Source organism: Ailuropoda melanoleuca, chromosome 10 (assembly GCF_002007445.2).
Source record: "Ailuropoda melanoleuca isolate Jingjing chromosome 10, ASM200744v2, whole genome shotgun sequence".
Classification (NCBI taxonomy): Eukaryota; Metazoa; Chordata; class Mammalia; order Carnivora; family Ursidae; genus Ailuropoda; species Ailuropoda melanoleuca.
In genome coordinates, this window is record NC_048227.1 from 35,579,499 (window position 1) to 35,604,760 (window position 25,262).

The window sequence follows — 25,262 nt, forward strand, 5'->3', positions numbered from 1 at the left end:
TCTTTATTGTAAATAAACAGTATATCATACATATACAGAATATGTGCTAATCAGCAGTTTATGTTATTGGCAAGAATTCCGGGCAGTAGTAGGCTGTTACTAAGTTTTTAGGAAGTGACAGTTTTTATGCCAGTTTTCCACTGGGCAGGGGTCAGGGCTTCAAACCCCCGCATTGTTCAATAGTCAGCTGTAATTCCAAACATTAAAATTTCATTTATCTCTTTTGAAGTGTTGTTAAAGGGGAGGGAATGGGAAGTTAAATTTTAGTTGTCCCTGGCATTTGTAGAGGGGTCTGTGGGTGCCCATGCCTTCGAGAGGTAGGTTGAGAAGAGATTACTGTGGCTTTAGGGCTCATCGTCAGCCTGATGTTTGCTCTTTCCCAATTCACTCATCAATCCATGCTACCCCCTTACAAAAAACTTTTTATTTTGGAGAATTTAAGTCCTATGCAAAAGGAGACATAGTAGTTTAATGCGAGAGTTCTCAAACTTCTTGGTCTTAGGATTCCTGAATAATCTCAACAACTGTTGAGGCCCCGAGGAGATTTCTTTAAAATGTGGATTATATCTATCAATATTTGGCACATTAAATACTGAAACAGAATTTTGAAAACCAAGTACACATTCCATTAGCCATTAAGCACGGTGATACCACAGGTCACAGAGCTTCTGGAAAATGCCTGTATGTTTTTGTGAGAGAATGAGAGTAAAAAAGGCAATAATGTCTTAGTATTTTATGAAAAGAGTTTTGACATCATGACCCCCTCCCCCCGAAAATGTATCTGGGCTCCTTGACCATACTTGGTGTGCCATTGATAATGTGTATTCCTAAAAGATAGGGTAGGCCTAAACCCAGCACCATTCTCACATGCAAATAAATGAATGATTTCTTCATGTCATCAAGGTCTACTAGATAAGTCAGATTTCCAGTGGTCTCATGTGTCCTAATTTGTTTTTACAGGGTTTTTTCCCCAAATCAGAGTAACTATATTCAGTGGATATGACTCTTAAGAATCTGGTAATCTCTAGGATCCTTAAAATTCATTTGTTGAAGAATCTGGTGGTTTTGTTTGTTTTGTTTATTGGTTCTGGCAGGTTTCCTGCAGTCTGGGCTCTGTTGGTGTATCTTTGTCATTTCATGCTCCTCTGGCTGCCCAGGGTTTCATTCCTGTGTACAGAGTGATCTGTCTTTCAAACACACTCTGTGAGTGTTCACTATGTGCAAAGGAAGCCACATTAGTGTTGTGGGGACAGTTGTCCCCACCCTGTAGGTATCCCAAAGAGGCTGATGGTGAAGGAAGGACAGGGACTGGTGTTTTTTGGAAGGGTTGTCATGGCCTTTGGGTGGGACAAAAGAACTAATAGTGATGGGCAAAGTTCATTTTAATCCAAATAAGATTTTGAAATGCACAGGGGGGGAAAGAAACTTTTTTAAAGATAATGTTGGTTTAAAAATTATCATCACAGGGCACCTGGGTGGCTCAGTCGTTAAGCATCTGCCTTCGGCTCAGGTCATGATCCCAGGGTCCTGGGACTGAGCCCCGCATTGCATCGGGCTCCCTGCTCAACGGGAATTCTGCTTCTCCCTCTTCCTCTGCCTGCCGCTCTGCCTGCTTGTGCTCGCTCTCTCTGTCAAATAAATAAAATCTTTAAAAAAATTATCAGAAAGGAAATGCAGATTTCCTATAAAATAATTCAAATAATAGAAAAGAGCAGCCTCATTCCTTACGACGACGACTTCTTCTTCTTTTTTTTGCTCGTTGGTTTTTTGTTTTCTTCTTCTTTTTTTAAGTAGGCTCCTTGCCCATTGTGGAGCCCAACATAGGGCTTGAATGCAGGACCCTGAGATCAAGACCTGATTGAGCTGAGATCAAGAATCAGATGCTTAACCAACTGAGCTGCCCAGGCACCCCCAGATAACCACTTCTATACAAATATGTTCATAAGAAGTGGAACCAAACTACGTAAGCATCTTGCTGCTTTATGTAACAGTATATACCCTACTTGCCTTTCTTTATCAGCACACACAGATTTCCCTTGTTTTCCTACTGATGGCAAAGTATTCCATTATAGGATGCATCGTAATTTATTGATCTACTCCTCTGATGATGAACATTTTGATTGGTTTTGATTTTTCATTAGTACAGCTGCAATGCATGTATCTTTTTGTGTAGGCATATCCACACACATCATGGGATAGATTCTAAAAAGTAAGGTTATTGGGTCAAAGGCTTTGTTAAAAGTGTTGTTTCTAGAAAGTAATACTGTACGTGGTTTAACAACAAGCCACAAAAGAAAAAAAAAAGAAAAAGGCACTAAGAGTAAGAACTGAAAAGTTAATCTCCCTTAACTCTTGACCTTTGGCTCTCGCAAATTCTCTCACCAAAGACAACTATTTCTTATCTATCCTGTTGGGGATGATCTGTGCATATAGAGGCATAGAGAGGTGGGGGTGTGTGTGTGTATCTCCCCTAAACATAAAGAGTGGTATAATATGACATCTCTCTCTCTGCCCCGCCCTGTATGTATGTACACATACCTCCTTCCTGCCACTATAATGTAAGCTAGAAATTCTGTGTTAGATCGAGCTCAGTCTTTCTTACTGGGTATGGTATGGTGGTGGTCCCTGATTTGGGTATATCTTAATTTATAGGACTAATGCCCTGATGGCTGTACATTTAGGTTGTTTCCAGTGTTTTGCTGATATAACAGTTTTGATAGTACATCTTTGTACAGCTGAGTGTATCTGCTAGATAAATTTCTTGGTAGAGTGGGGCAATCCTCTTAGGACCCCTCTGACCCCAGAGAGCTTTTTATGTGTTCTTGCTTAATAAAACTCTATCACTTAACTCACAGGAAAAAAAAAAAATCTTGGTAGCAAGACTTCTGGATTAATGGATATTGACATTTTTTAAAAAAATATTTTATTTATTTATTCAACAGAGATAGAGACAGCAGAGAGAGGGAACACAAGCAGGCGGAGTGGGAGAGGAAGAAGCAGGCTCATAGCAGAAGAGCCCGATGTGGGGCTCGATCCCATAACGCCGGGATCACGCCCTGGGCCGAAGGCAGATGCTTAACCACTGTGCCATCCAGGCGCCCCGGATATTGACATTTTTGATAAGCATAGCTATTGTCAAATACTCTCCATAAACATTGTGCAGATTACACCCTCACCAAATGTGAATGAGTCCCTGTCCCACTGCACCCCCACCCTCCACCCCCTGATTCTTATCAACACTGATGGCATGCTTTTGCTGATTTGCCATTCTCGTTAGGCAAAAATGTCTTTTCAGGAATTCATGAGCATTTATATTGTACTATTTGTGTCTTCTGTTTTTCTCTTGCGTTTCCTTTTTTTCTTGTTGTTTTGAATTCTTAATATTCTTTGTATATTGAAAGTTAAAAACTTTTAATAAATAAGCTTTTCCTCCTCTTTTTTATTTGCTGAAGTCTGTTTTACCAGGAGTATGGTCACTTGGGTTTACAATTTGATAGTTCTGTGTTTTTACCAAATGGATGTTTTCAGTTTTTATAGAAACAAATTTATCCATTTTTTCTTTTACGGCTTTTGAGTTTTATGTTATGTTTAGGAATGCTTTCTCTATTCCAAAATTATGAAATATTCTTCTGTATTTTTTCCCCCTTATATCTTGGGTATTTAGCTCAGAATTGATTGTGGCCAGGGTGAGATACAGAGATCTAGCTGTGTGTTTTTTTCCAAATTGTAGTCGTCATCCCAGTGCCATTTGTTTAGATATTGCTGATCCAGCTTTTTTTTCCAGTAACGTGACATACCATTTTTGTTACATTTTACTCAGTTTTCAAATATACAAGATTTGGGTCTCATTCTGGACTATTTGTTTGTTTGTTTCATCGATTTTTTTCTTTTCCTGTGCCAGAAGGGTCCTGTTCTACCTATGTAATGAACTTCAGTACATGATGGAGGGAGTTGCTCTTCATTCTTTTTCAAGAATCTGGTATTTTCTTGGCCGTCCTTATAAGATACTCTTCTAGATGTGTCGTTCTCAACCCTATCTGCACGTCAGAATTCCCTGGGGAGATTTTTAAAAATATGGTGCCTGAACCCCACTGCAGACCAATTAAGTTAGATTCTCTGGGGTGTGGTATGAGCATTGCTGTGGTTTACAGTTCCGCAAATGATTTTCACGGCAGCCGGGGTTGAGAACTACTGTTTCAGATAAACTTTAGAACTGTCTTCCAAATTCTTAAAAACAAACAAAAATCTTAGAATTTGATTGGGATTATATTAAACTTTATAAATCATTTAAGAGGGAATTTGGTATTGTAATAGTTTTGTGCCTTCATGAGTCATTCTAAACATACAAGTTACATCTTTTCATGGAGTCTTATGTTGCTCGGAAGCATAGTGTAATTTTCTTTATCTAGGTGATACACTTTTCTTATTATTTCTGCACGTATCAGTGGGTCTATTGTTGCTGTTGGATGAGTTATTCTCTTTCATTACGTGATGACTGTTTTAGTACAGGAAAGGTGATAACATACATGTATGTTACTTTGGTAATCCTGGCCACCTTATGAAATTCTCTTATTTATTCTAATACTTTTTCAGGTGATTCTCTTGGGTTTTCCTAGCAGACAGTCATCTTTGCATTTCTGATACTTTCATCTTCTTCTTGCCAGTATTTCTGCCAGTGTTTATGTTCTTGGACTTCCCTGTCTTGTATCTGACTTAAATAGAGGTGTATCTAGTATTTTTTTAATTAAATATGATGTGAGCTTTGGTTTGCAGCCATTTTAAATTGGAGCATAATCTAATCCTCATTTATTGTTGGATTTTATGAAATTCCTTTTTAACGTCTATGATGATTGTCCTGTGATTTTTCTCTTCTGTTTTATTTATGTGACAAAGTACCTCAGTAGGTTTCCTAATACTAAATCAAACCATCTCTGTAATTGTGAAGTTAAAAGCTAATGTATTGCTGAATTTTATTTGCTAGTGTTTCATTTAGAATTTTTACTTCTCACTAATCAGTGGTGAGATTGAGCCATAGTTCTGTTTTGTGTTTTCGTTAGGTTTTGGTATCAGTGTTCTGTAACTTGGTCAAAATGAGTTTGGAAACCTTTCACATCTCTTCTCTGAAATGGTTTAGCATTTGAATGATCTGTTTCTTGAGGAATTGAGAGACATCACCTGTACAACTGTATGGGCCTAAAGCTTTTTTTTCTTTGGGGGTGACTGAAGATCTTTGACAGCACTCTTTCTATTTTCTGTATATCCTGGACCTTTTAGACAATTGATGTCTTTGGTCAGTCAGTATATTTTTCTTTAAGAAAAGTCTAAATGTGGGATGCCTGAGTGGCTCAGTTGGTTAAGTGCCTGCCTTTGGCTCAGGTCACGATCCCAGGGTCTGGGATTGAGCCCCACATTGGGCTCCCTGCTCAGTGGGGAGTCTGCTTCTCCATCCCTCAGCCTGCTGCTTTGTCTCCCTTTCAAATAAATAAATAAAATCTTTAAAGAAAAGAAGAAAAAAACAAAAGAAAGAAAAGTCTAAGTTTAATTTTGAGAAATACTCAAAAATATTTACTTGTATTTCTCATAAAAATACAGGAAGTGGATATTATGTACTATTTCCATGTCACAGATAAAGAAAGGGAAGAACACAGAGTGGAGGGAATGAAGGAAAGTTGACTTAAGTACAGTGGCAGAACAGGATTGGATCCCACATAGTCTGGCTAAATCTCTTCATCACTGACCTGTGAAGCCTGTTCTTGGGTCAGTTTTATAATTTATATCTTAATAGAAATTCTTTTTGGGGCGCCTGGGTGGCATAGTCAGTTAAGCATCTAACTCTAGTTCTTGGCTTGGGTTGTGATCTCAGGATCATGAGATCGAGCCCCACATCAGGCTCTGCGCTCATCCGAGGTCTCTTTGAGACTCTCCTCCTCTGCCCCTCCCCCATGCTCGCTCAGGCTCTCTTTCTCTCTCTCTCAAATAAATGTATCTTTTAAAAAAATAGAAATTCTTTTCATCCAGGCTTTAAGATTCATTAGTTTAGAGTTGTGCAAAACTTTTTAATATAATTTTAGACCTTCTCAATGTTTGTGATTATTTCTACTTTCTTATTCCTAATTTTGTGGCTTTTAAAGAAATTATTTAAAATAGAAAATATAAGCTATTTCAACAACATAGCTAATGCTAACAAGGCATGCATGATATGACTTAAAGAGCAAAGGAAACAGTCTCAATTTCAACAGTGGCAGAACCTGATATGTTATCTCTTTGGTAGCATGTTCTAGTTTTCCAGTGAAAATAACCCAAATGCTTGTCTTTTAGAAGGAAAGCAAAAAAGACAAATTCAAGTGGGAATTGGAAGCTGTACACTTAAGCTACAGGTATTTAGAGTTTGTTGCTCTGCATAGAGAAGGTAGCAGAGGAAAGTCAGCGCTGATAGAAAGAGGGTGGTGTTGTGATGTGTGTTGCCAAGGATCCAGAATCTAAGGTTGATAAAAATGTGCTTTTGTGACCTTAGAAATCCTATTAGTCCTTTCTTAGAAGTAACCAATCTGGAAGGGTCCAAAGTAGTTTGCGTGGTACGCCATCTTCACAAGGGGTTAGAGGGGGCTTTTTTTTTAGTAACATTTTTGGATTATTCTTCTCTTTTGGAAAGTGGTCAGAAAACCCAGAGCTTACTTTTGCCTGGAGCTCCCCCTAAGGGGTAAAGGCTTTGATTTAGGTGAAGACCCCTTAGACCCAGTCAGCCAGCATTTTGGTCAGATAGGAGGAAGCAGTGATTCTCAGACTTGAGCGTCCAACAGAATCACCGCAGGCTTATTAACCCAGAATCCTGGACCCCTCCTTAGAGTTCCTGATTCAGTGGGTTTGGAGGGGCGCCTAATAATTGGCTTTTTTTGCCTTTTTTTTTTTTTTTTGCCAGCTCCCATGTGACCCTGGTTGTGCTGATCCATGACCACCCTCTGAGAACCTGTGTGTTAAAGGAATGAATTAGTGGAATATAGTGCGTAAAGATAGTAGACCCAAGTTGGCTATTAAAGGAATGAATGACTCATCCACCTCCTCTATTTTTAATGATAATAGGAAATTTCTAATATTTAATAGCAAGAGAAATAATACTGTACATTTGTCTGATACTTTTCTTGTTTTCATGTAATCTGATCCTTTCATCTGATCCTTGAACTAATGCAAAGAAGGTAAGGGAATTTTAAGTCAATCCAAATTTGGCCTTTTTTTAAAGTTACAATGAAAATCAGTGGTCAGTTTATGGAATGAGAAGACTGAGAGCTTTGAATGCAGCATGTGGGTTGCGTGTAGCTCCAGTAGGTGCCAGTTTTGGGGGAAAATGTTAAGCCAGCTCATAATCATATCCATGATCGTAATGGAAGGTGCTCACAGCTGTGCCTAACTTTCCATAATTACCCATGAATTTAGGGCGCCTGGGTGGCTCAGTTGGTTAAGCGTCTTCTTTCTGCTCAGGTCATGAGCCTGGGGTCCTGGATTGAGCCCCACATTGGGCTCCCTGCTCAGTGGGGAGTCTTCTTCTCCCTCTGTGTCTTCCCCTCCCCCCACTCTTGCAGGCTCGCTCTTTCTCTCTCAAATCTTTTAATTAAATGAGATTGTATGTGTATATTAAATGGCTTGACTACAGCTAGTACTTGATCTTCCTCTTCCTCCTCTTTTTTTCTTCCTCTTCATAGCAGTAGCAGTAGCCGCCGCCGCCGCCGCCACTGCCTTCCCCACATTGACTGCAGGTCTTTGCTTAAGAGCAGAGCCAGAGCTCTGGAGTAAGCTGCCTCAGTTCAAACCCAGGCTCCGGTAATTATCAGCTGTGGGAAAATTATGTAATCACTCTGGGTCTTAGTTTTTTGTCTTTTAAATGAGGATAATAATAGTACCTGCCTTTGAGAATTGTGTAGATTAAAGAGGGGGTGATGATAATATCTGTCCGGGAGATTTGTTGTACTGATTGAATGAGGTGGTGTGCTCATAGTTTTTAGTGTGGTGCCTGGGTTTACTGAAAAACTTTCAGAGAAGATCAGTTAGGTGGCTCGTGCTTTCTTGGAGAAAGGATTTGAGATAACCACAGAACATTTGCTTTTCTAATGTTTTCAGAGAATATTTTCTAATAATGGAAATAGTTTTTTATTGTACAAAATTTTGAAAGTCTAGAGAAGAAAACTTTGTTCATGAGGATGCTATCACCTAGTTCAAAATTAGTGTTACCTTTTTGATGTCTTCCTTAAATCTTTTATCTATAATTATGTATCTCTTTAAAGTCAAAGTGGGAGTCATATTTTTTTTTACATTTAACTTTGTAACTGATTGTGTTCTGTAAGACAAACTGAATGAATGTTTTGCATGATAGTAACATTGAATACTTTGATTAGATAAGTCTCCCAGGTGACTATTTTGAAGAGTAATACTTGTAAGGAAACCCAGTCAGCCTTGTTACTTTCCAACTGAGGGTCAACTGTTGGGATCTGGAGTTAAAGACCTACTACAGACCTGTTAATTTTTAAATGTTTTGCTGTTTTATTATATTTGGAAATGTAATGTACATAGTGTGAAATGCACAGGTCTTTTTTTTTTTTTTTTTTAAGATTTTATTTATTTGTTTGACAGAGAGAGACACAGCCAGCGAGAGAGGGAACACAAGCAGGGGGAGTGGGAGAGGAAGAAGCAGGCTCCCAGTGGAGCAGGGAGCCTGATGCAGGTTCGATCCCAGGACCCGGGGATCACGCCCTGGCCTGAAAGCAGAGGCTTAACGACTGAGCCACCCAGGCACCCCAGTACACTGGTCTTAAGTATTAATGCATTTGTCAAAACTCATGTGGGTGTAGCCCACACCCCTGTCAAGATATGGGGCGTTTCCATTATCCCAGAAAGTTCCTTTGTATTTCTCCCTTCTCCTGTCCTTCCACCCCACTCCTGCAGTCACTCCTGATCTTTTTCACCTTGTACCTGTTCTCAGACTTTGTATAAAGAGTATCCTGTGGCATGGACTTTTATTGCAAGGCTTCTTTTGCTTATGGCGTGCTTTTGAGATTCATCCATCTAATTCCTGGGTTCGATTCTTTTTATTGCCAATTAGTATTCCATTGTGTGAGTACACCATGATTTGCTTATTGAGTCTCCTATTCATGGAGGTTGTGGTGATTTGCAGTTTGGAGCCATTAAGAATAAAGCTTCTGTGAACTTTTTTGTATACATCTTTGTGTGGACATAAATTTTCATTTCTCTTGGATAAATAACTAGGAACGGAATTGACTGGATAAGGAGGGTTCTGTTTCTAGACTCTAGTCCACGAGTCAGCAGGCTACAACCCAGGGGCCAGATCTGGCCTGCGGACTATTTCTGTATGGCCCACAACCTAAGAATGGGTTTTATATTTTTAAAGGGTTGTAAAATAACCTGAAAAACAAATAAATGAAAGAATGAGGGATGGAAACCATAGGTTGCCTGCTACAACTAAAATCTTTAGTAACTGTTCCTTTACAAAAGAAGTCTACCACCCTGTTGTGGTCTTTTCCATCGATCTATTTCTTTAGGTTCCTGGTAAGTATTAAAGTCAGGTTGCTTGGTTTCTTATTTTCATTTCTGTTTAATTTCTAGGTTTTATTTCATTGGTCGACTTGTTTGTTGCTATTGTGGAGAAATACAGCTTGACTTTTCTGTATTAATGTTATATCCTGTAACCTTGCTAAACTCTGTCATTGGTTCTGTTATTTATTTGGTAGATGCCTTAAAATTTTCTAAGTCATGTTCTCTTTGAATAGGGAGTTTTCTTCTTCCGCTGTTACTTTTCTGGCTTCATTGCTCTGCCCAAAGACTCCAGTACAGTGTTCCATGAAAGTGGTGTAAGCACACACCCCTTGTGGTGTTCTCGACCTGTGGAGGAAAGCATCCTGTCACTATTATTAAGTGTGGTGTTAGTTGTAGGCTTTTTAGGATCTCCTGGATTGAGAAGGGCCCCTCCTGTTCCTGCTTTGCTGAGTCTTCTGATCATAAATTGCTGAACTACTTCAAATGCTTTTTCTGCGTCTGTTGATGTGATCATAGAAAGTGTCTTTATTAATGTGGTGAAGTACATCTTCCTGAATGTCGAACCAGCCCTGCATTCCTGGGATAACTTCCCTTGATCATGCTGCATGGTCTTCTGTTTGTATGACTGGATCTGATGTATTAAAATACTGTCCAGGATTTTTGCATCTGTGTTCATGAGGGATACAGTCGTGTGCTTTTCTTGCCATGTCTGTCCTTGTTTTTGGTATGGAGACCCTACTGGCTTCTAGAATTACTTTGCAACAGTTAACCCTTTCCCTTCTTTCCTGAAAGAGTTTGTCTAAGATTAGGATTGTGTACTCCATAAGTGTTTCATAAAATTCACCAGTGAAGCCGTCTGGAGTTTTTCTGATCTGAAGATTTTTAATTATTATTCAGCTAATTTCATAGGTCCAGGCTCTTCGAAGTTTTCACTTCTGGTGAAAGGAGCTTGTGCTCCTTTTGTACTGGGAGTTTATTTTTCAAGGGATTTATCCATTTAATCTAAGTTCTTAAATTTATTTGGCATAAATGTGCTCATAATGTTCCCCTAATTTCCTTCTAATGTCTGTAGAATCTGTAATTAATGGTCAGTACCCCTCTTGAATCTGATATTTATAATTTCTGCTTCTCTCTTGTTTCTCCCTAATCATGCTGGGTAGGGGCTTGTCAACTTCAGTTTTTCAAACAATTTCTTGTTTTTTTTTATATCATTAATTCCATTTTGTTAATTTCTTTCCAATTAATTTGGGTTTATTTTGCTCTTGCTAGCTTCTTGGGGTAGGCGCTTAGATCACTCATTTTAGACTTGCGGTACATCTCATCGAAAATATGGCTCCACACTGCATCCCATAAATTGTGGTGTTTTGTTTTCATTACCATTTAGTTCAGAGTATTTTTATCTTGTGATTTCTTCTTTGATTTATATTTTTATGTGGAAGTATGTTGCTTAATTTTCAAATATTTGGGAATTTTGCAGATACTATTTTGTTACTCATTTCTATTTCATTTATGTTCAGAAAACGTACTCTGTATGATTTTTGTCCTCTCACGTTTACTGAGACCTGTTTTACGGTCCAGCATCTAGTCTGTCTTGGTGAATGTGCTGCATGTGGTCTGGAAGAACGGGCATCCTGCAGCTGTGGGGCGAGGTGTTCCGTAGTGTCAGAGCTGGTGGATTGTGCTCAAATCAGCTGTAGTCTGACTTTTTTTGGTTTTATCAGTTACTGAGAGACTATTAAAATAACCAATTGTAATTATAGATTTGTGTATTTTTCCTTTAGTCAGAATGAAGTCTGCTTGCTTATTTCCTGTGTTTTGAAGCCCTTTCATTAGACAGATATACATTTTGGATTATTCTGTCTAGCTGATGAATTGAGCCTTTTATCATTCTAAATGCCCCTCTTTATTTCTGTTAATATTCTTTGTCTTGAAATCTACTTGTCTCATTACCATAGCCACTCCTGCTTTTTTATGATTAATATTTGCCAGGCAAATTCTTTTACCCTCTTGTGTCTTAAAAAGTCCCTGGGGCATCTGGCTGTCTCGGTGGTGGAGCATGTGACTCTTGATCTTGGGATTGTGAGTTTGAGCTCTATGTTGGGTGTAGAGATTACTAAAGAATAAAATCTTTAAAATAAAAAAGGGGGGGCACCTGGGTGGCTTAGTGGATTAAGTGTCTTACTCTTGATTTTGGCTCAGGTGATGATCTCAGGGTCTTGAGATGGAGCCCTGTATCAGGCTCTGCACGGGGCATGGAGCCTGCTTGAGAATCTCTCTGTCAAAATAAATAAATGAATAAATGAATAAATGAAGAAAGAAAGAAAGAAAGAGAGAGAGAAAGAAAGAAAGAAAGAAAGAAAGAAAGAAAAGGAAGAAAGAGAGAGAAAGAAAGAAAGAAAAGGAAGAAAGAGAGAGAGAGAAAGAAAGAAAAGGAAGAAAGAGAGAGAGAGAAAGAAAGGCAAGAAAGAAAAGAAAGAAAGGAAGGAAAGGAAAGGAAAGGAAGAGAAAAAAAGAAAGGAAGAAAGAAAGACCGGCCAACCATTCTTGTAAAGAGCATATGGTTGGAACCTATTTTTAATTTATTCTGACGATCTTAGTTTGGGAATGTTTATTTACAATGAATGTTGATATAGTTGGATTTAGGTACCAGTCTTGCTATCTCTACTATTTGTGACAGATACTATTTGTCCCTTCTGTGTTTTTTCGTTTTTTCTCTTTCTTCCTTTCCTGTCCTTCTGAAGGCTGATTTTTCATTTGTGGTATTGTGTTTGTGTGTAAGACTTCTGATTGCGGGTTACATTTTCCTACCTCTTTGTATGTTCAGTAATTTTTGACTGTAGTGGACATTGTGAAATATGTTGTTGAAGATCAGTTTTGTTGTCTTCCTTTAGAGAGTGTTGGGTCTGATGTTGGGCTCACACCAGTTTGATCCTTTCAAGACTTTTTAAACTTTCTTAAGGCAGGTCTTGAGGAGCCCTGCTCCTTAGACATGGTCTTTTGTGGGGCGTTTTAGCTCAGTATCTGGGATGTTGAGCAAAGTCTTGAGCTTCGGGATGGTCAGAATTTCCACGTCTCCAGCTCTGTGCTGCCTCTGGTATCTGTTCAGTGCGTGGTTCATTGGTGGTCATGCACACCTGAGCATTTGCATTAAGAACCCACGTTCATTCACGGAGGTGTCCAGGGCCCTTGCACTGCTTTCAGCTTCAGCCCTGCCGAGCTTCCGTACTGACTGCAGGTTTCCTCCAGCCCCTGCTCTGACTCTTCCCTACTCTCTGTTGCCTGTGGATCTTTGCATTTTGTTATTTGTTGCCTGTGGTTTCTTGATTGGGAGCTTGCCTGATTTGAATGACAAACGGAACTTCTGGGGTTGGGGGGCTCTGAAGCTGTAAGGCTGAACCTCAGGCCAGCCTGTACTATGGCAGGCATGCAGCCTCAGAGATGGGCTGAAGGGACAGGCTTCCCCCAGCATGGCAGGAGACAGCAGCAGATTATCAGAAAGTTTGAAAATACGATTGTACCTAAGCTCTATTGTTCCCCTGTAACTATTCAGAAGGTGAAAAATTTGGAGCTCAATATCACACGTTTTACTTAGGGTCCTAGTTGGGAGATAGTGGCACAGTATTCAGACCCGGGGTCTGTGTGAAGCTCTGTTCCTTGTATTCCTCTCAGGTGCATTTCCATCAGTACAAACATTTTAGGACTCTTTCTCAAACCTGACCAGGCACCTGTCTGTCAGACTTCAGCATGGATTTGGGCAGTGCTTCCTAAACTTTAAGGACTTAGGGATCACCTGAGGATCTTGTTAAGATGCAAATTCCTTTTTTTTTTTAAAGATTTATTTATTTTATTTATTAGACAGAGAGAGACAGCCAGCGAGAGAGGAACACAAGCAGGGGGAGTGGGAGAGGAAGAAGCAGGCTCCCAGCAGAGGAGCCCGATGTGGGGCTCGATCCCGGAACGCCGGGATCACACCCTGAGCCGAAGGCAGACGCTTAACCGCTGTGCCACCCAGGCGCCCCAAGATGCAAATTCTTATTTGGAGGTCTTGGGGGTGAGGTGCTCTGAGTTTGCTTCTGGTACCAGTTCTACACAGGGCTGGTGCTGTGGCACTGGGAGACCTCTCCAACTTGATGTGAACATACATTAGAATATGGAATGGGGGCTTCTGGGTGGCTCAATTTGTTAAGCATCTGACTCTTGATCTCAGCTCAGGTATTAATCTCAGGGTCGTGAGTTCAAGCCCTGCATTGGATTCCATGCTGGACGCAGAGCCTACTTTAAAAACAAAAACACGAGAATATGGCATGGTTGTCCATTGGTTCCTAGACACATCACACTTCAAACGGTATCTGTCATTTCCTTCCTTGTTCGGTGTAGAAAGTTGGGATGTGCTAAACCTAACATTCCTTATGTAAATGGGTCCAAAGCATGACTTCAAAGATCTACTTCTCCAAAATGTTTCTGCAATATTTTGGAAAGAATCACATTTACTGTAGACAGTAATTTGCTGTCCATCTGTCACCAAGTTAAAACATTTAGGGTTTTTATGTTGATTACTGTGTAATACTTCTGGCATTTTTCAGAATTTTATAATGACTATAACATAACATTTCAGTATGATCCTATTATGAACAAGGATAACAATTATTGTATTTACTCTTCCTGAGTTATGGTAAGAGAAGAACAGTTGAGGAGTGACTGTTCTTGGGTGCCCATTGTACTGGGCACTGTGCTGGGGCGTTTGTGGCAGGATCTCACTTCATCTTGGGCTTGAAAGCCCAGTGAGGTGGGTGCCTTATCTGTTTGACACATGGAATAAAATATTCTGAGCCACTTTCTTGCCTCCTGGGAAATCATTCAAGGTAACACGTGCTAGAAAATAGCAGATGTTGACGTACAGCCTGTCCGTGTCTGACTCCAAAGTCTGTAGGTATTCTGCTACACCATTTTGTCTGTAAGATGGCCAGATTCAAAATTAGTGGGCAAGTGTGTAGTACCCAATTTTTCTGTGTATGTGTCAGGTTTCCCCTGTCTATAAAATTTATAGAACAAAAAACTTAGAGAAAAAGTCTTAGTTTCTCAGGAGCATTTTTCATCCTGAAAGGATTTTCTGCTTATACTTTTCTAGAAACACACCCACGTATACTGTGAACCTTGCCTGTGTTCTCACTGGGCTGTGGCTCTCAGTCTGAAATACTAACTCAGCCAAACAGGTTTTTTAAGACCCATGAAGAAGTCAGCTTTTCTGGCTGGTGAAAATATGTGTTTACCTCACGTGCAGGAGGCCAGTGACATTATAATTTCTTTACACATGATTTTTTAAAGTGATCTTGCCTCTTACTTTTTTTTTTTAACGATATTACTGCAGCAAAGAAAGGTATGGATTGTGACTTCCAGGGTTTTTTTATTTTCAAAACAAGAAGGAACACAGAATAATGTAACCAATACCTGTGTTTCCATTAGAATTAACACATGTTGATATTTATCAGATTATTTTCATGGTTTTTTTCCTGTTTTTAAAGTACACTTTCGGGGTGCCTGGGTGGCTCAGATTGTTAAGCATCTGCCTTCGGTTCAGGTCATGATCTCAGGGTCTTGGGATCGAGCTCCGAGTCAGGCTCCCTGCTCAGCAGGGAGTCTGCTTCTCCCTCTCCCTCTCCCTCTGCCTGCCCTGCTTGTGCTCTGTCTCTCTCTCGAATGAATAAAATCTTAAGAAATAAAGTACACTTTTATTTTTTAGATTTAGATTTACAGAAAAATTAGCACAGAAGATCCCCGTATCTTCTTCCCCCTGCTCACCAATTACACAGTTTCCCCGTTATTAAAATCTTGGATGAATATGGTGTATTTGTCACAGTTAGTGAACAAGTATTGATATATTATTATTATTAACCTAAATCTATACAGATTTCCTTAATTTTCCACTAATGTCCTCTTTCTCTTTTAGTTAGGATCCCATCTAGGAAACCAGATTACTTTTGTCATGTCTTCTTAGGCTCACTCCTCTTGGCTGTGAAACTTTCTCAGACTTTACTTGTTTTTAATAACCTCGACAGTTTTGAGGAGGACCGGTCAGGTATACTTAGGGTGCTCCTTTACTGGGGTTTTTCTGATATTTCCCCACAATAAGACTGAGGTTATGGAGTTTGGGGCTACTGAAGGAAGACCGCAGAGACAAAGTGCCATTTTTATCACATCAAGGACACGTCCTGTCAGCATGCTTATCGTAATGGCCGGTGTTGCCCTTGATCACCTGGCTGAGGTCCTGTCTACCAAGTGTCTCTCTAGCATTTTTCCTTTTTCCCCCCTTCCTTCATGCCCTCTTTTGGAGGAAGTCACTGGGCACATAGCCCACACTTAAGGGGTGGGGGGGTGTGCCTACCTCCCTTATGCTGGAGTGTCTGTATAATTTATTTGAAATGCTTCTGCATGGGAAATTTGTCTCTTCGTAGTTTTTTAAAATAAATGAAATCAGATTTGACAGTTTAAAAATCTAAATGTCTTGGGGCATCTTGCTGGCTCAGTTGGTGGAGTGTATGACCCTTGGTCTCAGGCTTGTGAGTTCAAGCCCCATGTTGGTTGTAGAGATTATTAAAAATAAAGTCTTAAAAAATATTTGGTATTATTAAAAATGAATACATATAGATTTGATTCATTTATTAACTTATATCATTTTAAATTCTACCTTGCATTTTTTTCTACAATTTTTCTGTATTGTGTATGCAAACTTTTGAAGGTCCATAAAACCAGAAAACTGCCTCCTGCCAGAGGTTTAAATAGTGGGTGTGTCCAGACCTCAGAAACCAGAGGTTTTGTCTTAGTAATTTTTAAATAAAGACGTATTCACTCAGAAGCAACCCAAGTATCCATCAGTAGATGAATGGGTAAAAAAAATATGGTGGGTGTATGTGTGTGTACACATATTCAATGGAATATTACTCCGCCATAAAAAAAGAATGAGGTCTTGCCATTTACAACAACATGGATGGACCTAGAGGATATTATGCTAGGTAAAATAAGTCAGAGTAAGGCAAATGCCATATGATTTCACTTACATGTAAAATATAAAAAACTAATGAACAGACAAAAAACAGACTCTTAAATACAAAGAATAAACTGGTAATTGCTAGAGGGGAGGTTAATAGAGGGGAGTGGGTGAAGTAGATAAAGGGGATTAAGGCTACAGGTGTCCAGTTATAAAATAAATCACAGAGATGAAAAGTGCAGCATGGGGAACACAGCAATACCATGATAATGTTGTGTAGTCACAGGCAGTGACTACACTTCCCACGGTGGGCATAGAGGAATGTATAGAATCGTTGAATCAATGTGTTGTACACCTGAAACTAATGTAACATTGTATGTTAGTTGTACTTCCAATAAAAGATAAAGGCAGATTACAAAATTGGCAGGCAGGGGAGGGGAAAGAATGTACTAAATTACAAATGGAGTTTTCCCCCAAGCATCTTTGATCATCTTTGATTTGCTTGATAAAATATATTCTGTGTAGGCAAAAATTCCCTTTCATGGGGGGCAGGTGTCTGCTGAGGAGTGTGCACCTTCCCTGAATGTTCCGATGAGGTGAGTGTCCAGAGTGCTCTAAACAGCACCTCATCAGTGCTTTAAATTGAATGTTGATGACATTGTCTATTCAGAAGATGTAAGTAATTATCAGTGGATTGTCATTCCAAGGCCATAGTTCTGTATATATACATCTGTGCATATTATTATGTATTTTAGGATGAGAATGTGGCACTTTGGTTTGTGGCTTTTGAAAATGGCGCGTAATCTGAGGTTACCTCATTGCAGTGGTTGCTTTGTTATCTTCTAAGTGGAAACTTCATGCCCTCAGTAATGAGCTGTATTAGTCATTTCATGTTTTTCTGCCAAGTATAGGAAGAATGAACTGGAAAACAAGCCATCTTAAATCCTAGAACAGTAGATAGGTAATACTAGGAAATGCCCATTTCAAACATAGTCTTGGAATTACTGACTTTGTAAATTGTTACCGTTAGGGTACATGCCTGTCTATTTTTCAGTATAAAAGAAAATGTATTCACTGTAGAGAATCCTTTCTGATGTTAGAGGTATTCTGTGCTCTGGTTTTGGAAAGAGATCTTAAAGCCGCCTCCAGACTGCACAGTGCTTTGTGGTTTCCAGATCATCTTCCTATGTGCGATCCAATATGAGTCAGAAACGGGAAGTCCAAGCAGCCCCGTGTGCTTGGGTTGCAAGGGTGTGTGGTGTCAGGGAGCAAGCAGACTGACAGGGCATAGAGATAAGGGACAGACCAAGGGGATGTTACAGGGCATCCTTTCTCCCCTGAAAACGTGGCACATTTTGTTTAGAGATTACTGTGGAATGGGAGGCGCTGGCCCGCTAGGCATTTGTACTGAAAGTTGTCAGGGTGTGGCTGTGCCTAGGTGTGCTTTTGCTACATGTGGTTTCATTGAAGGAAAGGTGTGTGGAGATGGGAGCATCCTGAAGATGCCAGGCTTTGACTCTCGGATGAGTCTGTCAGGATCAGATTGGAGAGATCACAGCACCTTTCTTCCCCAGCTGTCGGTGTTGCGAACGATGCTCTTCTGAGGCCGCCTCAACTTTGATGAGTGATCATCAGCTTTAATAACCAGCTTACTCCTGCTCTTTCCAGTCTAGGTGCCCATTGTAATTAATACCTTAGATCTGTCAGTTAACTCCCGCCAGATGGCTGGTCGTCTAGTCCTATTGTCGTGGATATGTAAGTAGAGGTAGACTTTGAAACTGCAAGAATGAAAACTTCTCTAGGCCTCGTGGATACTCAGACCCCCACCTGACAGGTCTTCCTGTGTTCTCGTGGATGGTGATGACGCAGAACAGTAGCTCCCACTGTTGGATATCACTGTTACTGTTTAGCCCAGCTCAGGTGTGACCTCTTGAGCCATTTGTCTCCCGGGCCAGGACCCCTTTGCCCTCTTCAAACTGCACTTAGCCTTCCATGTCCATTCCAGAGGCTTACCTCGTTTCCTTGTAGCTCGTGTCTCTCCTTGGGCTTGGGAGGACACGGTCCTGCGTGCTGTGCCCCTCCACTGTCCCAGAGTGTCTCCCTCCTGGAAGATGCTTAAGAACATCACCGTCATGGTCAGCAAGCATGTATATTGCAGTAGCTTTTCAGATACCACTGTCCCAAAGATCAGAGCCTCACTGCCGAGAGCTTGGAGGTAGGAGGCAGGTGGGCTTTAGTGAGAGGTGGGCAGACAAGACAGCTGCTGGATCGCCTCCTCCTTAAATAGGTACTTTCCACTTAGAAATGCACCTTGCTGTCTAAACCTGGGAGCCAAAGACGTTCTGGTCAATTCCTCATGATCCCGTCTCCTGCCTGTTGCTCTCCAAAGCTCAGGTGCCGCATAGGTTCGAATGGAATGGTATCTCTAGTGGCCTGAATTACCAACCAGAGAACAGGTAACAGGATAATTGTGCCTTTGTTGTGCCAGGAATCAACAGTGCAGTTTCCAAGTTGACAAACATAATCCAGTAGAACAGTGTGCAGCTTTTTATATCCTGATTGGCTGTGTGACTGTATTTGCTTCTCTTTTCCCTTCTTCAGCCTTCTTTGTAGAGAGTGGTAGGACATGGCTGAGTGGCTAAGCCTTGTTCAGGCTTTTTCTAGCCACATCTATAATCCATTTGAGCAGAGTGTGACAACCTATAGCCATATTACAACCAGGATGAATTTGATTAAATTACCACCCAAGAGTAATCTCTGGTAGTCATAATCAGTTTGATCTACCTAGTTTTATCAGTGTTTGATGACAGCTTAAATTAATATTTCAAGTACAGATGTGCAGCCAAACAGTGGGTCATCTTATCACTATGGATAGTCAGAATGTTTGAGTAGAAGATAGCTTTTTTTTTTTTTTAGGTTTTATTTATTTATTTGTTTGTCAGAGAGAAAGAGAGAGAGAGAGAGCACAGGCAGGGGGAGTGGCAGGCAGAGAAAGAAGCAGACTCCTCGCTCAGCAGGAAACCCCATGTGGGACTTGATCCCAGGACCCTGTGATCATGACCTGAGCTGAGGGCGGTCGCTTAACCTACTGAGCCACCCAGGCGTCCCAAGTAGAGGATAACTTTAAAAAATAACTTTTCTCCTTTTGACGAAATAATGCCTTGTGTAGAGAATTTCAATCATATAGAAAATATTTAAAAGAAAGCTTTTTAAAAATCACTTGTAGGGGCGCCTGGGTGGCACAGTGGTTAAGCGTCTGCCTTCGGCTCAGGGCGTGATCCCGGCATTCTGGGATCGAGCCCCACATCAGGCTCCTCTGCTATGAGCCTGCTTCTTCCTCTCCCACTCCCCCTGCTTGTGTTCCCTCTCTCACTGACTGTCTCTATCTCTGTCAAATAAATAAATAAAATCTTTAAAAAAAAAAATCACTTGTAAACCCTACCACTCTTAAATATGTTGGTGTTCGGGCACCTGGCTGGCTCAGTTGATAAGATCGATCCTGTGACTCCTGATCCTCAGGGTCATGAGTTCGAGCCCCACGTTGGACGTAGAGCTCACTAAAAAAAGAAAAGAAAGAAAATGTGGTGGTGTCCTTGCTGTGTGTGTGTGTGCATGTACATCTGGTAATTATAGGGATTATATGTTTTGTATCCTTTTGTTAAAAATTAGTGTGCAGGGAACATTTTCCTTTCGTCAGTAGTGAGTGAGTGAGTTTTTATAGTAAAAGAATGCCACCACTGCCACCACTGCCTCCCGTCACCTTCACGCTTTTCCAAGTGCCTGCCCACACCTCTTTTGTTGACCGTGGCGCAGAGTGTAGAGCGCGAAGGTGACTCTGGGCGTCCTCAGAGGCCCTGCTCCATGTCCTCACCAGGACCACCAGTGGGTATGGCTGGGAACATTTGATTGTCCTAAGCATGTTTCATTAGCGTTTTCACAACTCGGTGTTTGGTTAGAAGTATAGTCATGCGTGTGTGAAACAGTGCTGTCTTTGAGTGTGTTTCATGGTTTGAGATTTACGGCATCCCGTAAGCTGGGCAGCACCTTACTTTATCTCCTCATGTCATCTTGCGGCCGAGGCCCAAGAGGCTGGATAGGAGGAGGCCACGGGAAGCCCCGGATTTGTGTCTTCATGCCTGCTCTTTGAAGAGCTTATTCCATTTTCCTGCCCTAAGGTAGAAAAGGAACATAATTTTCTGAATTTTCCTCAGCTTTCTTTCTCCTTTAATATAATGATCATGTGCTCACCTCCCCAAAGCTGCCTTTGTGTGTTCAGTCCCACCTTTACCTGTCCTTTCCTGTGTGGACACTGCTTTATTCCTCTGTGCTCCCTCTGTGCTGTTCCCTCACTTTTCGAGGGGACCGTAAGTGCCTGCAGGGGAGTACTCCTCAGCCTAACGAGCACAGGCTCCCTGCAGAGGGCTTGCGCTGAGGGCTTGGGTCCCCGAGTGGATTACTGGAAACCTGGATCTCTATCCCACTGTGCCACCGCTGAGCCGCAGCATAAATCAAAATTCATCTTCATCAGGGTTCACTCTTTGTAAAATAAAATGCTTTTCTTTTTTTCCCCTTTTCTCTCCTATTCTTTTATCATCTTAACCTCCTTTCTCTTCTCTCTCCGTGGTTGCTGTGGGCTAACGCTAGGCTCTACTTTGCTTGCAAGGAGTATTCAGTCCTAAAGAGGCTGCTTTTCTACCTGAGAAGAAATTTGGACTTGGAAGCGTTGTGGGAAGGAACTGATTGCAGTTTCATTGCCCTCACCTGGGATTGTTGTGCCTGTGACCTACTCTGGGATGGTGTGGAGGGTGCAGAGCTGTGGAAAGCCTGGGCCCTGTGCAGTGTGGGTGGCAGGCAGGTCCCCAGCATTGTGGATGGGCTGCTGGCCACTCCACAGGATCCCCACAGGAGCATTACCCTGGAGCTCCTCCTGCCCTGGGGCCTGGGACTTGGCTCAACTCCGAGTCTCCAGTTGTCAACCACTGTGAGTAGCTGGGCCTTCCAGGAGTGTGGACCTCATGCGATTCAAGCACTGATTGTTTAAAACCGAAAAAGTTATCAGATTTAGGCCTAGAAGGAACTTTAAATTTAAAGATCACCTAGTGGTCATCTGAATGCTTCATGTTTTACAGCTGAGGAGAACTCAGACTTAGGGGGTGAAGAGGCTTGTCTTACAGCTGACTTGTGCAGAACCAGGATGGCAGACAGTGTGCCACTGACCTTGGCCTGGCGCTTTTGCGAGTGAGCTGTCAGGGGCCACGACCCGGAGAGCTGGTGTATCTGACTGCTGTGACATGCTGAAGTAGCCCCAACTCTGTGAAGGTGCTAGTTTTGTTGCTAGAAGCTTCTGCATTGAATTCTGGGTGAATACAGATGAGGCCCCAGGCCTGAAGCCTTGGCAGTGATTTGCTATCCCATCACCTTCCTTTTAGCAGTTTCCATTGTTGTTTCTAAGTGACATTCTGATCATACATCATCCAAGTGAAATACCATGAGCGTCGCTAAATACTCTTACCGATCTTTCAGTTGTGATTTATTGGTCTGAGGGGAGTGTCCAGACTCGGGGGCTATGGATTTCCCTGAGTAATTTCCAGGTTGCAGCATTGTAAAAGTCAAGTCCAGTGAGGTGGGCCCAGCCCCTCCTGTGCCCAGGTCTCTTGCTCCAGGTGACTCTCACCGGCCAGACCATGTCTTTGGCGTTGCCATCTGTTGCATATTTCTACTTAGTCTTTATTTGCTAAGTTGAGGTACTGGAAGGTTTCCAAGAGCAAGCGGGTGATAGCAGACAACTGAATGCAGCCATGTCTTTCCATGAAAACTGCTTTTCTTGGCTTTCTCCCAACGATGGTAGGTTGCCAAGAGAAAATGCTTTTGGCTTTACAAATGATATGGCCATACTCTGGGTTAGTTCTGGTTCTTTATGTCATTGAAAAGAATGAATATTTCTGGCCCTTTAATTATTTGGCAAATTTTTGCCCACAGTGTATGAAATTGCATTGTCTTTACATGCCCTCTGTGAATCTGTGGCTTCATGTGTTTGCCAGCATGTGAAGGAACAGACTGGAGCCTTCAGGCTAGTGAGCATGTTGGGTGGGGTTGAAGCCACATCAGGATGGAGCACTGGGGGCTGTGTCATGGCCAGCTTACAGGTGGGAATCCCCTCAGTTTCTTTGTTTGTAGGCATATTCTTCTGTGTTTTGGTTTAAATTCCAGCCCAGGAAGTTTAGGCTTGGATGTGCTGATATACATTGTTACTGCTTATGGTACATATTAAGATTGACATGAACATTCTGAGTATTGTTTTTAAGGCTAGAAAACAATCCGAAGTGAGAACTGGAAATGTTTGTGGTTTCCTTGGACAGCTTGAAAACAGTTGCCCATTGCAGGTATTGCTACAATTGGTAAATGCACGGGATGGGGTTTGTCACAAGTTTATTTCATGTTTCTCTGAAAATGTCTCATAGTCCATTGCCAGTGTCTCCAGCTGGCCTCTCCCTCTGATCCTACCTGTCTGAATCACTCACCACCATCACACATTCTCTGAAAAACATTGATTTATTTTGTTATTACCCTAAGCATACTTCTGAAAGAAATCCTATCTAACGTGAATTCCTCCCCAAACCAAGCGATAGCAATGTCCTAGCCAACACCGATAGTACAACATCCTCTTGATGTTTTCCATCTGTGGGTTTGTTTAATCTTCTTTCAACTCTGAGGAGGTGCTGTTACGTCTATTTTAGAGACAATACAGCCAAGGCACAGACAGGTGTCAGTACATTGCCCAAGATCACACAGCTCACCCTTAGCAGAGAGCTACCCTCAGATCAGAGTCACTTAACTACACTTAACTACAGCTTGCTGCTTGTCCAAATGAAATCCCATTTATATCTGTGTTCCAACTGATATGCTGTATTCCTCAGCTTTCTGGGCCCCCCTGTCCTCATCCACAAAGGGATATGTTTTGACCAGATATTCTTTGAAGACTTTGCACTTGAAAATTCTAACCTGTCCAGTTGTCCCTACTAAGGTCATATTCTGTTTCCTTTCTGTGTGTTTTCTGACCAGCATCGGTAACGTCCCCCCTGAACAGTACTTCCTCTGATTGCTGTGCTGTGTAGTGTGGTTTTAAGTCTGTGTCAAGGTGCGAGAAAAACTGCTGAAGAATTCAGGTTTGGAAAAAGAACACGTTTAGTGGTCTCATCAAAACCACATGAAACTCCGCATTTGTTGCCATGTAAAGCATTTCTGAAGGCCTGGCTGACTCTAAGTAAAATCATGCAGAGGAAGCCTCTGCCTTCTCTCCTGTCCCACATATTCTTAGCCGGTCACACAGCATCGTCCCCATCAGGCTTTTAGCTCATAAATGGTTATGATCTGATCCTTCCTGAGAGTATATGTTGGAAAGAGGATGTTTGGAGATGAAAACTGGGGAGAGTTCATTTGTGAGGGTGATGGTTTACACGAGTGATTGACGTCTTGGGACAGGAGACTTGTCTACTGGAAAAGGCCCGTGTGTGGCAAGGGTGTGTGAGATGTGGGGAGAACCTGCCCTTCCCTGAGACTGGAGAGGGACAGGCAGTGAGGAGTTTCCTTTCCAGAGGGCAGGCGTCCTTAACCTTTAGGGGATACCAGGGAGCAAGAATATGGATACTTGGCTTGCCCCTATTGCAGAAACCTGTTTTGGGAGGAAATTTCTGCTGTCAGTGTTATTTTTCTTTAAACCCCCCTAGTTAGTTTAGTTTACTTCCTTATTTGATTAGGTGAGCAGTAAAGATGTTCTTAGGGTCAGTGTAGTGGAGAGAATCTTGCTGTTTTGGGGGGAGCGCAGAGCTTGCTTTTTTAGTGCTGAATGTCGATGGTTGTCATACCGTGACACAAGTAGAAAACGATGGTTGTCATGCCATGACACAAGTACAAAATGAAGGGGGCGCCTGGGTGGCACAGCGGTTAAGCGTCTGCCTTTGGCTCGGGGCATGATCCCGGCGTTATGAGATCGAGCCCCACATCAGGCTCCTCTGCTATGAGCCTGCTTCTTCTTCTCCCACTCCCCCTGCTTGTGTTCCCTCTCTCGCTGGCTGTCTCTATCTCTGTCAAATAAATAAATAAATAATTAAAAAAAAAAACAAGTACAAAATGAAAATATTTGTCCCTCATGCTGAGGTTAGCAGAGGAGGCGGTTTGCAGTCACTGCTGACCACTGAGGCCGATAGGTCTGTGTTTCGTTGCGCCAGTGGGAAGCCCTGGGGGTGGGGGGGGGCACAGCCTGGAGCCTTGCACCAAAGGCAAGGCTTTGCTGGCCCAGTGGATGTAGCACAGAGGACCTGCTTTACAGCCAGGCCAGGCTCCCGCGTATACTGTGATGCCACCCAGAGCTATGATCCTCCTGTGAAAGCAGCCCCCAAGGGCATGGTCTCATCGGGCCGAAATTCAGCATGGCCGGCAGGCTGCCTGTCTACTCTGACGTCCTGTCTGTCGTGATGGGTATTTAGACGATAGAAGGGATGCTATTCCTGCTGCCTTTCCCAGTGCCCCTCCAGCCCATGGTGACTGGCCCCCAGTTCTTCAGATGCATCTGCTTTCAGGGCCAATGTTGGGATCTCTGTTGTTCTGAGCAGCTGTGTGATGCAGTAGTCCCTTAGAGGGTTCATTTATTTGGTTCCTTCCCCAGATACTAAGTAAGCACCCACTGCGTGCTAGGGCCCAAGAACACAGAGGAGATGCATGTCCAGGAAGGCAA

General features: G+C 41.9%; 1 protein-coding gene across 6 annotated transcripts in view; it reads left to right on the forward strand.

The window, feature by feature from the left end:
* CREBBP (CREB binding protein) overlaps window positions 1-25,262 on the forward strand; it is a 123,400-nt gene that overhangs the window by 24,972 nt on the left and 73,166 nt on the right. The gene's annotated exons all lie outside the window — the stretch shown is intronic.